The following is an 11,602-nucleotide window of genomic DNA, read 5'->3' as shown; positions in this document are numbered from 1 at the left end:
TTCAGACTAGCATGGTATGGGTTCCCAAGCTGCCTTACAGCCCCTTCTTTCTTTCTTTCCCCTGTCCCCATCCCCCAGCTGCGGCCCGCGCTGTACACGCTCCCAAACTCAGCTGAGCATTTCGCGAGTGTGCAGGGCTGAATGCACATTCACAGGAAACAAAACCGTGAGATACTTTCAAAAATGCAGGCGCACAGAACACTTCTAGACAGCTACAGGCAGGTGCAGAGCTTAGGCTTCGGATGACTGTCCAGTTTTACAGTGCAGGACGGAGGCATTCTGATGAGACTGCTCTCAACTGCCACGGTAAAACATTAACGGAACAGAAAAGTTAAATAGAGAGAAGGAGCTCTTCCCAGTGGAATTGTAGCATTCTCTCCTCTTCACATTCTTTTGAACTCATTCATTCCTTTGAGCTGCAGTAACAAGTCAGCTATTTGTATATGGTGAGACTTGCAATGGAGAAGAGAAAGTCACTCAGAAGCAAAATCCTGCCTTGCTGCACTTTTTGCAGTGATCACTCTACTTCTTTCCCAGCCACAAACAGACTTCTTTTCAATTCCACTTCCAGGCAGCCTAACTCTTTGGCACTGACACCTGGTCCCCGGGGTTTAAGGATCAGGCCTCCCATCACAAACACATATCCAAATAACCACCATTTTTTGCAGCCCTCACTCCAAGTACTCCAGCAGCTAAACACTAGGGCCAAGGAGGCTGATAGCCCTTGGGATTCCTAATATCATGCAGAGTCAGATTCTGCTGGCCCAGTCCTGGTTAACCAAAATTCCTGTTGACACCAATGGGAGTTGCAGGTGCTTGAAAACCTCTCAGATACATGGATCGTTTCATTCATCATTCAGCTGCAGTCTCGTCTGGACAGGAAGACAGTAACCTTTAAAGAGCAACACTTCACAACCATTAAGCAACTAATATTTTATGCATTTGTATCACAGTTGGCTCCAAAGACAACCTTGGCAAGTGTCTCAGGGTTTCTCTTGAGAGTAATTTTGTCTGTTTATACTGCTGTTCTCTTTGAGGTGTTTAAGGGTTGTTTCCCCGATCCTTCTTGGTTAGAGGTATTTGAATAGTTTAGAAGTCCCGTCATTGTTTGGCTGAATCTTCCAGTCAACGACCCACTGATTGAATAATCGCTCAGGAGATACAGAGGCACAGAAAGAGAAGTTTATCGCAGTTTTCTTGCTCGAGATCTTCAAAGTGCTTGTCAGGCCATTAGTCCATTTTTATAAGCAGCTGCAAATTCAGAACTTGCCAGAATGCAGAAAGATTCCCACAGCCCATGGTTTTGCTTGCCTTACAATTTCACTGGTGACTTGGGCCACAACATCCTTTGCACAGGCTCCTCGCTTGGGGGGGAAAAAAAATCCCTTCAGTTGATTTGCAAGGAATTTCTGTGCAGCCTCAGGTGCCAGCCCCTTCCTGCAGGCTTCCAAGCGGCTCCGAGTGCTTTCTATGCTGAAAGATTTCCTTTCACCACCCCCAGCGAGACAGAGTTTACATTCTGCCTGAGGCAGATTTGCAGCTCAGCCATGCCAATTATAAGCAATGCCTCCCAAACGTGTATTCCTGGTTTCCAGAGTGACTCTGGGGTGCTGCCACACCTACCTTTACAGTGGCCAGAAGTTACCAAGAGGCACTGTGGTCACAAGGTAGTCGCATACCGTGGTGATGAGCGTAACACGAATTGCTAACTAGACGGTCAGGAGCACTTGGATTCTCAGCCTGGAGTCCCTAACTGACAAAGGCAAATCTCTTTTTTGGTGGTGGTGGTGTGGGTAAATCGCTGCTTGGCTCTCCTTTTATCGCTGGGACATAACCGTGCCTGGCTTCCCTCATATGCAGTACACCCAAAGTTGCACTTGCCTGTTTCCTTACTTCAGGCTGCGTGGGTGGCCCAGCCAGAGAATTCGTTGGCCAAGTTGTCTGGACAGGTTCAAAATGGCAGTCAAACAGGGACCATTAACACTGACGGTGTGCATTATCATATTCAAAGAGAGAAAGACTCTCTGGAAAGGAGCGTGGTAATTGAACATTGTTCCCACCTTGTTTATATCACAGCTTAGCTGCTATTATCTCTGTATCAGAGGTGAGCACCAGCAGAGAAGACTACTCTTAGCTCCATGCTGCTCCATTGCCTTGCTGTTGACTTCAATTCAGCTGTCTTTAATTAAAACACACTCTCATAGCTCCTTCAGAAACTATGATACCTGTACATGCTAGCATCTTACAGAAGCCTTCAAAAGTAGTGTGAATCCTGGGGAACTTCGAATGTGCAATTGCTTTAATCCTAAAACTGCTGAGTGCCCCAAAGCCTCAGAACTGTTGTATCAATACCTATGGCAGAAGTCCAGAGGGCAATGCAGCTGGAGCAGACTGGCGTTAGTGCTGCATACAGGACAGAGGGGGGGAGTACAATAAGTTGGCCAGCAGGCTAGGCTTAGGGTCACCTGTGCTACAGGTATTTCAAATCCATCCAATTAAACAATGTTAATTAGTGGTGGCTCTTTTTCTAGAATAGTCATAGCTGTTCTTCCCTGTCTAATAATGGAAGAATACTACCAGCTTCAAAAGTGATTTCTAAGGACTGATTAAGGAATATTTGTTCAACTTAGAGAAGAATGAAGTCCTACATGTATGTTAATACATCCCCACTAACACAGAATGGCTTTTTGTTGTTCTCCTCTGTCTGGAACGTGAGCAATTTATACTCTGCTGCTGCATCTAATTAGTGGATCTGATCCTTAAATTGAAGCAGTAGAGGCTTGTGATTTTTAAGTCCTGTATTTCCAGGCTCTAGCAGTGGTGGGGGCGAGGGGGAAGGCTTCATCAAAGAAAATTATGGAATATTATGATGTTTAAAAGCTAAAGTTGGATACAGCTAGAAAATAAGGGTGTGATCTTAAGCAGTTACATGGCTGTCTCAGTTCAGATTAACAACACAGAGTGAAGGTAAACTGCATTCAACATAGATATGTGGGAAGAACTTGGCCTTGTATAGCTCCCTCCTTGGTACTAGCCAAGATAAAAATACATCAGGATTACCAGCATCTAGGAAACTAGCATATGGTGCTGCCGTAGAATGTAACACTAATACATTTCAGAAAACCATCATTTTTCCCCTTTCTTTTTGCACAGTTCCTCATTAATCTAGGCACCATTCATTGTCTGCCTGCATTTTTCCCGCATTTTTCCCATGAAAAGAGAGGGTATGCTTGAATCAATGTAACTGCTAAATGTTTTGTTTAAATAGCCCCGGCAGAAATAACTTTTAGTAGCCGGGTTAAAAAGCCCCCTTCACTGCAGCAGTTCACACTTATTGTGTCTGTCATCCCCCTCTGCATTGAGTCAGAATCACACTGCTGTAAGCGTTGAAGTGGCTTGGGAAGTTGCAGTCCTTCCTTTCTCTCTCTCTGCTTTCTTTCTCCTGCAAGAGCAAGATCTCGCCCTAATCTGGGAATAAATTGTTTTCAAATACTTTAGGAAGAGCCAGAGTGCTCAAAAGGAATTTAGAGGCTCATTTCAAAGCCAGCTGAAAATTGTCTTCAAATGAGCAGACCTGATCCTCCTCTGGTGTAAATCTCCACGCTTCCATAAGGCTATACTGCTTACATGAAATAGGTATCATCCAGGTGACATCCCCTAGGACTGGAAGCCATCTGCCTACGTTTTCCACTTTCCCATGGCAAAACACAACTCCCCTCAATTTAATTTGCAATCTGCTCCAAATAGCAAAGGGTGTCCAAGAGCTGCAGAGCAGGGTGATGACCATCCCCTTTCTGACAGGGCAGTGCCTTCCAGCCGCACTGGCCATGGCAGCAGGTAGGGAGAGAAGCTGGCCTGTGTACCTCTCGCAACCTTTACCTGCAAAGGCTAGCCTGTCTGCTCACGGCTGCACCCTTTTTGCTGCTCCTGAAGTTAATCTATGCTGCACTGCACAAAAACAAGTGAGAGCGAAGTGACAAGACAAAAGAAAATGCAATCCTGTTGATTCTGTCGTTTCTGCCACTGCTGTCAGCCCGGAAGGTTTTGTATTCTAGTAAACAGAGAACTCATTATGACATGCGAGTGACTTGAGAAAAGTGATGGTAAAAGAGAGATTTCTCTTTTTTTGAGAGAGAGAAATATGAAAACAAAACCATGCTCTGAACACTGAGATAGGTGTGCACCACAGAGAGAACAAGTGGCAGAGTTGTCAGCACCCTTCACCAAATCCCACAGATGTCTGAACCGTAACGGTCCAAAACCTCATAGCCTTTCTGCTGGTCGGTAAAGCACGTTGTCAGTGGGCCGGTAGCCAGTGTGCCATGGCACATCCTGGTGGCAGTCAGCAAGCAGCAGTTCAGAGACATACTTATCCAGAATTGTTTCCCTTGGGGAAGGCAAGGGGGCAGAGCCCATACCTGGGATTAGATGTGTAGGCACAGGAGAATGGCCAAGCAAAAGCATTAAGGAGGCCAAATGGAAAAAAAAACCCAAACACCAACCAAACCACTGTTCAGGAATATCTCAGGTGACCAGGAGCAGAAGAGGGACAGGAGACCATCAGGACCTAGGGGAACAGGCTGAGAGGGCATATGCCCAAACTCCCAACCATTTACAGTAGTATTCTCCTTTCTTTCTGACCTTTAGAATTCAGCTATCACTCTTGGCCCTAATGAACGGAGAGTTGCTGTCCCTGACATCCTTTTGCCCTTGCGTAGTGTGTTACTTGCTCCTGAGAGCTCTCTACCTAAATGTAGTTAAATTCAGGCTGTTTCTTGGGCTATATGAGACATCTGAGATTGTACCTCTGTTATAATATTTTGAGTCATTTCTTTTTGAGGAGTGGAAGAGAACAGTACTGCCTTTCCTTAGGACAGTGCCACCTTACTCATTTTAAGAACAGAATGTATAATTCTGGGTAGCTGTGCAAGTTGTGCCGATACTGTAGTGGATGTAGAAATGAATCTTAATAGCTGGCATTTGTTCCTTCAGTGAAGAGAAATAGAGCTTCATTTTTTGGCTCAAGAGATCTGACACTAGTTGAGACAACACACATTTTTGTACAAGGCTGCAGCCTCTAGCAAATGGATGTGTATTAATATGACAGGATATGCTCAGTAGCCCTGGGAAACCAAGATTTTTAAATCAATAATTTCTAGTAAATCACAAACTGACACTGGCAACATCCTAGTCTGGCTGAATATTTGTATCACCACAGACACTCTTCTTTAATAAACAGAACATACTATGTTTCATGCATTGGTTTTGCATTTTCTTGACAACTGCATGAAAGCATAATTTCTATGCCTGATCCAAGGGATCTCTGACAAAGGGAAGAGGGTGACATTTGTTTCTGTGGGCTTTATGATTTTAAATCTCAGGGCCAATTCTGCCATCAGGTAGTCTATGAATATTCATGTAAATTGTTTTGAGTTGAAAAATATGTAACTTTGCCATGTGTCTGGCATGGAAAGAATAGTTTGACAGTCATGAAATAGAGAATGATTTAAAATGCAGTGTCAGATTTAGCAAAGAGAGGACAACTCTAGGAACTAAAAGGAAAATTAAGGATGAAAGGTGTGTTTCCTGAGAGAAGCAAAATTATGTGATTCTGTCTTAAAACCAATGAATGTAGAACCATTTTTGCAGACTTAGATCCATTTAAAGCAGTTTGGAATCTCTTGTATCAGATATGGGCCAGAATCTGCCTTTCTGTTGACTTCTAGAGGACTTGAGGTGGGTCCAAATGTTCCTGATCCGTGGATGTGTCTGCAAACTGTATGATCCAGGAGTGAGAAAATAGCAAAGCTTTTTTGCATTATTGTACTTTCTGTATCATGCCTAACTTGCTTGGAGTCAGGTACAGGAGTCAAATAAGTGTCCCATTGCCCAGGCCTACCATTAACTTCGAAATTTGGCAAGTGGTACTTGTCACTGTTTCCTCCTGATTTGATACCTTCCATGGGCTGGAAGCTGCTTTGTGCCCACTTGGCTGCTGGAGCACTGCAGCAACTGACAAATGTGAGAATGCTTCGGAATGTACTGCCTGGAGAAAAGGCATCTCCTGGGTAGTGACAGGCACTGCAAACGCAGGCTCGTGTCAGCGGTGCCTCTGCATTTGCATGTACACTTTTGGTTGAGCATATGATGGCTGTTATTCTGAGATATAACTGCTGCACCCTCAGCCCTGCCATCCCACACCCCTTTGGTGAGAAAGGCCAGTGCCCAGTCTGTGCTCACTGAGCAAAGCCAGTAGCAGCCACACAAGGAGCACGTGTAGTAAATCAAAAGGGAAGACATTTTATGCACATCTCAGAACTGGAAAAATGCCATTACAAAACTTTTGCTGTGTATTACTGCTAGCAGTACAACTATTAAAGAGGATATTACGTTCACTGGTATCATCCTCTATAGTTTTAATGGGAAATCTTACTAGCTGCAAGACAATCAGGATGGAAATGGCCCTTAAGTGCCATACAAAGACAGTTAAACATGTTGGTTGTAATTCAGCCTTTCTATAGAATATTTGACAAAGGTGCATCAGGTGTTTGATATTCTTCTAGCACTGCCTCCTAGCCTCTGCCAAGGTGGACGTCTGTACTCTTTTTGCTTTGCAGCTTTGTATGGCCTGAATGCAAGTAGAGATGGAGAGGTAAATATTACAGGGATAAATCCTGCAGGTCACATTTCACCCAGGTGAAAATGAAATGCCTGAATGAGATCATCAGACTTCAGTTTACATGAAAAGATTTTGAGTACTGGCCTTGAGTTTGGGATGTCAGTAGGGCTGGATTTTGCCTCATGAGCAATGCTGATGGTGCAGATGTATCTGTGTGTGCTTACCTAAGCACTCAAGTAATCCCTTCAATTTCTGAGAGTGTCATACATAATGTTAAGCATGTGCTTAAGTGTATCTCTGAGCTATGCAGATAATTGATTTCTGTTTTTAAAACATAAGTTCAACTTGGAACAAGCATTTGGCAGCCACACAGACATTAACAAATTGATTTTAACCTATAGTTTAGTAGATGCTACATGCTTTGTGCTATGTACCTTTCTCTGAAAACATGGAGAAATTACTAATAGAGTTGTGATCTCTTAGTTCCTAAGCACAGAGACTCTGCATCTGTTATTCTGTACAAAAGACAAAATCACCACTCACTCATTTATATAATTTCCTAAACTGTAGCTACTGAATTGTTACCATGCCAGTGCACCCTTTGATGGCTCTACCTAGACACTCTGCCATGGATTCTCATTTAAACAATGACCTACTGAAGGAAAAGTTGATCAGCTGTGTTCTTCTTTCCTCTCCAAATCAATAAAGGCCACGCTGAAACCCTTTAGCTGACTGCTCACAAACAAAAGCTTTTCCTTGAAGCTTCCAATTTTCCTGAAATAATGTTTCCTAAATTAGAATTGATACATTAATAATGATACATTTTTTCCTACATATAAAAGAATACAGCAAGTATTACCAAGGAAATTGTTTATTGGTGTAATTTGTCTGTTTTCAGGTATTTCACATACATTTTTACTAGGAAAGTAAAAGAAATAACGTCCAATTAAACACATTCAGAAATTACCTGAGATGCAGTTTTACTCAACACATAATGTTACTGATGTTAATAGTATAGTGGCCTTCAGAAATGAGTTGAAACTGTGCGTGCGTTAGAAATCTCAACTCAAATACATTATAGTGTACTATGGGGGAAGTGCTCAAAGGACAAGAGCCCTCTAAGTTCTGAGCATCAGCTGTTAGAAGTCGTCTGTCCTTAGGAAGAGACTTGCTAAGGAACTGCAATTGTTCAGTAGAGTTTTCTATCTTCTGAAGCATCAGCTGTTGCCTTTGGTTAGAGACAAAATACCAAATTAGCTAGATCACTGAGCTAAGCTAGCATAAGAAATGCAATACTGACCAGTGGAAACAAAAGTTCATCTAGCCCAATGTCTGTGCCTGCTACTAGACTCTTAGGAAATAAACTCTGAGCACAAGACATAGACAAAGAGACTTCTTCCTCTGCTATCACCTACCAGCTTCCAGGATTTAGTCGTTCAGAGCCAGGGATCACACCGAGAATTTCATGTTGAATAGCCACTGAATAATTCATTCTCCATAAGTACTTCCAATCCCTTTTGAACCTATTTGTTCTAAAATGTCCATCCATGGTAATAATCCACACAGTTTAATTAAATACCTTTTAAAAATAGGTATCACTCATATCCAGAAGAAAAATCTTTGTGAGGTGCACCTTTGATCTGATGGGAATTCTTAAGTTCTTATTCATATTATGCTGACTTGCATTATGCCACACTTGTGTTAATTCCTTGAAAGCAAACACAGTGGGATTTGTGGTTGGTTTTGGTTTTTTTCCTGTAATTTTCTATCAGAGGAACTATTTATATATATATATATATATATATATATATATATATATATATATATATATATATATATATAACACATTACTCTTTATCACTTGTTTATATTTGGATTAATAATTATCTTTGCTGTGGGATGGAGTTACCTAGATCTCAGTTTATGCATCTCTTCCTTGAATTTTGCACCTCATGCTCATGTACTAAGGATTTGTGTTTGGAGTAGAATTAGGACAAATGCTTGTTTTAGCTCATGAAGGCTTGTGTCTATCTGTTGCACTTCATGTGAGTTTTCCCCACAGGAGCTTTGCTTTGCATCTTAGCTCCCAATAAACATACACTCAAAGTGCATTTCATCCAAAGCCATTGATTTTACCTGATTTGGGGTCAAAACCATGCAAGTAGCAAGCATCACATGGTTTTCATCCACCTGATTCTGGGTCACTGACAAATTAGTGAGTTCTTCAGTGAATCTCTGGTGAATCTTTGCATTGCTCAGCCGCTGCTTCCCTTCAGTGTACAAGGCAAGCCCCGGAGAGCCCTTGTCTACTTGAACTTCTGTCATTCTTGTTGATGTCAAGAACACTCAGAGGCCATCTGAGAGTCAGGCATGATTCTCCCATGAGAACAGGGTCCCAGCATTTAGATTACCTGGGTGCTCAGTTTTAGCGTGTTTAGTTCACATCAACTTGAAAGATGCAAATCTTTCATCTAGCCCTTGGCCCCTTCTTATTGGCAGTGCCTGCTGCTCACAGAACTCAAAACTGTCTCTGCGTGTGCATCCTTTCACTTGGTGACCATAGCATTGGGCTGTTTTTTAGCACATTGCAGCTTTCCAGAGAGCAGTTCTCCTTAGATAAGAAGTTACTGGGGTTTTTGTTTGTTTGTTTGTTTGTTTTTTAAAGCTATGGAGTACAGGACAAGCATTGGTTTTGTTTGTTTGGCTGGTTTTCTTTAAGAAAATATATAGTTTGGTGCACTCTTTCCATCAGTTTGTTAATTTTTAGATTTATTACATCTCAGCTCTCAGACTCTGGCTTTTGAATAAGAAAGAGATTAAGATAGTTTCACAACTGAGCAATGCAAATGATATTTTCTATGCATATGAAAGATGCTATGTGAAATACAGCAAAACACTGCAGTATTGATAAAGAACAGTATTCACCCCAACCAGTCAAGTCCAGGCTTGATGTCCAGCCTTCAAGGAAGCCCTGATGATGCAAGGATACATTTTGGCAAGCTTCGGCCTGTGGCTGCAACAGTAGCCTTAATGCCCACAAATTGTCTCTTTTCCACAGTATCCCGCAGCTTACTTTTTAGCCCTTACCATGCTTAGGGTATGCCTAACCTAGGAAGATGCAGTGCTGCCCTGAAGGATCCAGGGGAAGTTTTGCCATTGGTTACAGAGCAGCCAGGGATTTCCCCAGGTCGGCTATACTAAGTATGCCTAAAGAAATGGCTCGTAATGTAATCAGCAAAGACCAAAGTCATAACCTTGAAATCCCCCACTTAGCCATTAGCCACTGCTGAAAATGAGTGATCTCTGTTGTCCCTTTTCTGTTATACGTCCCCACTGCCTGGACATAGGCCTTCTGTGTACACACAAACTTGTTCTTGCTGTGATACCATTGGGCATCCCAGGATGTACCTTACACCTTCATTTGATCAGTCAGAGCTGCCAGTGTGAAATCCAGACCTCCAGATCTTGTGCAGCTTGAGCTTGTAGGTTCAAAACCAAAAATGTTGCCACCATTCTGTTGTGGACTAACTGACCAATAAAGATTTTTGTGTCAGCTTGATTTTCCTCTGAGAGCATAGCCCACCTTAGAGAGAACACAAACCATGATATGGCAAGCAGGTCCTCCTGAAAGCTGAAGATAGAATCATTACTGCTGCATGAGCAGGTATAAACAGGACTTCTATGCATCCTACTTCATGTCATCTTCCTTCTGGATGGAAGTTCTTTGGTCTGGTTTTATGCAGAGAGCAAAGCAACTGACAGTCTGTAGGAAATATTTCCATTTGTCAGGAACTTCAGACATCTGGCAAGAGTCATGAATGACATGGTTTGCCCAAAACTTCTGCACAAATGACTTGTATGCAGTGTAGGTGCTGCATAGAAAAAATGACCATGGCATTGTTGGCCCGGTATATCTGTGTGCCTCACATATTTTAGTCCAAAAAACCTCCAGACAGATAGATAGGAGCCCTTACACATACATATAATTTCTGGGGAGGGTGCCAAATATTGCATGCTGAACAGGCAACAGCATTTCCTTGCAGGTGGAGGTGAATGATGAATGCATGTCTTCAACTGTGCTTGCTCCTTTTGTGTGACACCTGCTCAGCATGTTGGCTCATTTAGATCCCATGCTGTGTTTCAGCACCAGCATTGCAAGCAGGGTTGTAGATTGATCAGGGCAGCCCAACAAACCCAAACACCGGGTGTCAACAAGCCTCCCCTTACACCATAGCCTTTGAGTGTAATCCTTGGCCCTCAGAGTCTGTAGAATTCAGGGGGCTCACACCCCCACAAGTTTATTCTTTTTGATTGGGTTTTGGTTGGTTAGGTTTTTTCCCCTAGTAGACAAAATACACCAAAGTAATTTTCAATAATATAGAGAGGGCAATAATATAGAAGGCAGTAGAAAAGTAAACCATACAATCTGAAGCAACACAAATACTGCTGAAGGCAGTGGGCCCAGTCATACAGCAGTCACAGGAAAGCTAGAGGCTTCAGTGAAGGTGAAATGAAATGTTTCTTTGTTGATGAACCAATATTCCAGGTATTTATTAACTCAGGGCACCAAGATGGATTTGGTCTGTAAGTTAACTCTAAGTTGAAGACGACTGCTGTCTGGAAAACTTTTGGGAAAGCAAAGCCAGAGTCTGGCTCCATTTGTATTTGGCCACAGTAATTGGGTTCTATTCAAATAACTTTCTTATTCATTTTACAGGGCATAATTTACTAGTACTGCTATTCTAGAAATTGTTTAGAAATTAGACATTTTATTACAAATGGTGTTAGGTCTCTTGCATCTCATCCACTGAGTCAGTGTACCAGGACAGCGTTTCTAGCACTTCCAATGTATTAGGACAGGAGCAACAGTCATAGTGATTTAACAAGGTAATGAAAAGAAATTATACCAGCAATTATTTGTGGACCCGGTGTGCTCTCCTAGCTGCCTGCAGCTTGCTCTTCACAGTGCTTTCTGTGCAGTCC

This window comes from Pogoniulus pusillus, chromosome 19, assembly GCF_015220805.1.
Source record: "Pogoniulus pusillus isolate bPogPus1 chromosome 19, bPogPus1.pri, whole genome shotgun sequence".
In the NCBI taxonomy this organism is placed as follows: domain Eukaryota; kingdom Metazoa; phylum Chordata; class Aves; order Piciformes; family Lybiidae; genus Pogoniulus; species Pogoniulus pusillus.
Note: the sequence above shows the minus strand (reverse complement) of the source record.